Source organism: Mobula hypostoma, chromosome 8 (assembly GCF_963921235.1).
Source record: "Mobula hypostoma chromosome 8, sMobHyp1.1, whole genome shotgun sequence".
Taxonomy (NCBI): domain Eukaryota; kingdom Metazoa; phylum Chordata; class Chondrichthyes; order Myliobatiformes; family Myliobatidae; genus Mobula; species Mobula hypostoma.
In genome coordinates, this window is record NC_086104.1 from 4,968,266 (window position 1) to 4,972,897 (window position 4,632).

At 44.8% G+C, this 4,632-nt stretch overlaps 1 pseudogene; it reads left to right on the top strand.

Moving 5' to 3' along the window:
• Nucleotides 1–352: 352 nt before the first annotated feature.
• Nucleotides 353–1,570, top strand: LOC134350724 (interferon-inducible GTPase 5-like; annotated as a pseudogene).
• Nucleotides 1,571–4,632: the final 3,062 nt, after the last annotated feature.

Below are 4,632 nucleotides of genomic sequence, written 5' to 3' on the forward strand. Positions count from 1 at the left end.
GACTAAATTCCATCTGCTGCTCCTTGGCCAAACTTCCCAAGTGATCTGGATTTTGTCGTAAACTTAAATAACCTTCTCCATTGTCTGCTATACCACCAAAATTGTTATCTTCCACAAATTGATTAATCATGACACCTATATTCTCATGCAAGTCATTAATATAATTACAAGAAGCAGGAGACCTCTTAATCACCTGTGATTGCTGCCCTCTAATTAGAAAAGCAACCACCCTCTTACATATACCATCAAGCTGATTTTATATTCATTTGGCTCGTTCACAATGGATCCCTTGAGATCTCCTGATGACTTCCATCTCCAACGTAATAAACATGTTTTCCTATTTCAGTGGGAAATGGCTGGTGTTCTATTCAACCTGTATTACAACCCCAAGGATGTGAAGGATCTGGTGTCTGCCTATCAACATGAAGGACAGAAGGGTTTTCAATTGGCCATCGAGAGAAAATCCAAGCAGTTCAAAAATGTAGAGATCCGGATTGCGGTGATGGGTGAGACAGAGTAGGGCAAATCGACCCTGATCAATGCCCTGCTTGGGTTGGATGAGAATGAGGAAGGGGCTGCTAAACCTGGCAGTAAAGGGACCACCATGGAAATAACACCTTACTCCCACCCCACCCTTCCTAACGTTCAGTACTATGACTTCCCCGGGTTCAATACACCAAAGTTTCCGATGAAAAAGTTCATGAAGGAAACCAACTTTTCCCAGTATGATTTGGTCATCATTGTCACTGATGCTCGGTTCACGGAGAATGACAAGTTACTGGCTGAAGCACTGAAGAAGGCGGGCAAACCTTTCTACCTGGTGCGCTCTAAGATCGACGAGACTGTCGGGGCAGAAAGCTGCAGCAAGGGTTATAACCAGGAGGATATGTTCCAGACCTTGAAGGAATATTGCATCTTCTCACTGCGGGCAGCAGGGATACAAAATACTTCCGTTTTCATCTATTCCGCATTTGACCTTCATCAGTTTGATTTTCCTGCATTAAGGGAGGCTGTGGTATCCAGTCTCTTGGAGACACAGAAGAATCTATTTATCACAGCTTTCACTGACACATCTGAAGCTGCTATAGAACGAAAACGTAATGCTCTGCGGCCATTCATCCAGATGCTGTTCACTATGTTGGGGGTTATTGGTGCAAATCCCATTCCGGGTTTGTCTCTTGCCTGTCACCTGGTGCTCATTATCTCCGGTATCCTGCTCATACGGAAGATTCTTGGTCTGGATGAGGTATCCCTCCGCAGACTGGCCCAGAGAGTGGGAACCAGTGTAGCAGATCTGCGGAGAGGTGCAGAGCACACCTGGGTGTTCGGGGAGATCACACGTGAGCAGGTTCTGCTGTTGATGCAGAGATGCAACATGGCAGTGGCTCTGACAATTGCCGAGCTCTTCCTTGACTTGGTCCCCATTCTGGGCTCTGTCTTTGGGGCAACATCATCCTTTGCCGTGACTCTCATGATGCTGAACAATTCGCTGGATACAATGGTGGAGACAGCTAAAATTGTGCTGCAAAATGCCAGGGCAGCCGCTTCCTCTGAAGGCATCGGTAACTGAGGGCTGTTGTCAGCGCGCCCCTCTTACTCTATCCCGGAGCGATTGTCAAATCATCCTGATATCTATCACCCGAAATCAAGGTCTTTCTGGCACCCCATCCCCATCTGGACAAGAGATTCTGCAGATCCTGGAAATCATGAGCAACACACAGCAGGAACTCAGCAGGTCAGGCAGCATCAATGGAGGGGAATAAACAATTCATCAGGACTCCTGTTAATCCTCACACCTCTTGAGTCCAAGTGTTTCCCGTTACCCCGAAAAGGAGGGCTATTCCTGTTACCATCATTTCCAGGAGCTGTTTCTCCATAGTCACTGCCTGACCCAATGAATCACCCAACTTTTTCTGGCTTAATTTAGAATTCCAGTATCTGCAGCATTTTGCATCAGAATGCCTCATAATTTAATTTAGATTCAGTCATCCTGGTGTAGATGTTTAATGTCACAAACACGAGAAATTCTGCATATGCTGAAAATCCAAAGCAACACACACAAAATGCTGGAGGAACTCAACACGCCAGGCAACATCTATGGAAAAGAATAAACAGTCGATGTTTCGGGCAGTGACACTTCATCAGAACTGGAGGGTCAGGTGGTCCACCTACCAATGTCCATTTCCAGTGACAGCAGGTTGGCAATATATAAAACCATATAACAATTACAGCACGGAAACAGGCCATCTTGGTCCTTCTAGTCTGTGCTGAATTCTTACTCTCACCTAGTCCCACCGACTTGCACTCAGCCCATAACCCTCCTTTCCTTTCCTGTCCATATATCTATCCAATTTAACTTTAAATGACAACATCGAACCTGCCTCAACCACTTCTGCTGGAAGCTCATTCCACACAGCTACCACTCTCAGAGTAAAGAAGTTCCCCCAGTAGCTAAATCTGACAAGTACTGTGCACACTCCCTTCATCATAGTCCAGCTTAATGTTTGTTTTCTTCTTCTGTACTATTCCGCTGTACTTTTGAATTGTGATTGAAAGATCTGACAGAAGCAAGCAACTGCCTCTCGGTCAGTGCTCATTCTTTGTGAACAGCGATGAATTCCATTCACCTTCACGAATCCCGGTCTCCAGTGCAACCAGGTGACTCAGTGTATCGGGGAAAGAGGGCAGGGTAACAACAGAGAGGTTTTACTGAACAGCTGGTGGCAGGATTACTGGCCAGAAATATAATACATGCTCATAGAGGCATAGATGCAAAGAGCAGCAGAGCATAAAAACAGGCTCTTCCGGCCCATCTATTCCTTGCCAAAATCTTTATTCTGTCTGGCCCCATTGACCAGTATCTAGAACATAGCCAACCATGCTCTCCCATCCATGTACATATTCAAATCTCTCTTCAATGTTGAAAGCAAGTCTAAATGCATTACTTCCACTGGCAGGTCTTTCCACATTACCACCACGTCTCTCCTCAGGTACTTATTAAATATTTCACCTTTCACACTTACCGTATTACCTCGAGGAAGAGTCCCACTCAACTTCAGGGAAAAAAGGTGGCTTGCATTTACCCTAACTGTACTCCTCACTTGGTACTCATTGACTCAGTGAGGGCTGGATGTTCTGAACGTTACTGCTATTGTACAGAGCCTTTAATCAGTAATGAGATCCCTCACTCTGCTGGATATCACAATACACAGAATGGACACTCACGGTGAGGGAATCTCATTTACTGAAAGGATTCAATCATTCTGCCGAAGGATTGATGAACCTCATCATCTCCAATCCAGTAGCTGTAAATCTGTCTAGTATCAGGGAAATCCAGACAGAAACAAGAGCATCCACAAGACACGGTGGACCATCAGCAGCAGAAATATTACCCTGCACAACATATAAACTCAAGGTCGGAGTGTCAGTTATTCATCATTAGAGTTGAGCCAGATCATCACAGCCCAGTGTGTCCATCACACTCAATTACAGTCGAGGTATTTGACCAACCTGGGCCGGTGAAGCACCAACCTCACAAAGTTGCCACAGAGATTGTCTGTGAACCACACATGAATGAAACAGCAAGGGCACAGTCTTTAACCAATGAGATAAAAGCTCTGAATTCCCAACACAACTGGGGTTGACCAATTGCAGTAACAATATTCTCAGGACAACACTCCAGTGTTCCTCGGGTCAGTGTTCACAGTGCAAACTTCATCACTGATTCATCAAAGACCTTCCTTCCTTCAGAAGGTCGGATGTTGAACTAACCATGGACACTCATTCCCATTCACATCTCCTGGGCAAACGAAGCATCGCCTGCCTGCAAGTAACAAGAAGTATTCAACATCTGGACACAGGCTGCAGAACCTGGAGAAAGACACTCAGTCTCTTGCTTCTGGACCATCATTCAGAAACAACATGACTGATTGTTAAACTCATTGACAGCACTAATATCTTACCCTTGCCATTTGAACTCCGGCCATTTCTCCACCCACATCTGCAACTGATCTATATCGTACTGCACGCTTTGCCAGTCTTCTACACAATCCAGAACACCACCCATCTCGGTATCATCCGCAAATTGACTTACCCACCCATCTATACTATCATGCTGGTCATTTATATATATCATAAACAACAGAGGTCCCAGAACCAATCTCTGCAGAACACCAGTAATTACAGAACTCCAGCTCAAATAAGTCCTTACACGGAGCTTAGAAAAATATAGGGCGATGTGTAAGCCTAGTAATTTCTAAGGCAGGGACATGTTCAGCACAACTTTGTGGGCAAAAGGGCCTGTATTGTGCTGCAGGTTTTTTCTGTTTCTATGATTCTGAGAAGCTGATGATAGCACAACATTGAACTCAACAGGATGGATTGTGAACTAAATGGCGGACAAAATCAAAAATGGTGACTACAGGACAAAAGGTGTGATATTTGAATGTGTTCAGTATACAGAATAAGGTCAACAAAGTGGCAACGCAGTTACAGACTGGCAGGTATGATGTTGCAAGTATCACTGAATCATTAATGTGGTCGTCCATTTCTTATTCCTCAGTTGCCTCAAGGAGATCTGTGATTTTTTTTTTGTGAGAATGATGTAATCGTCTTTTGGGGGTCACCTGGTGC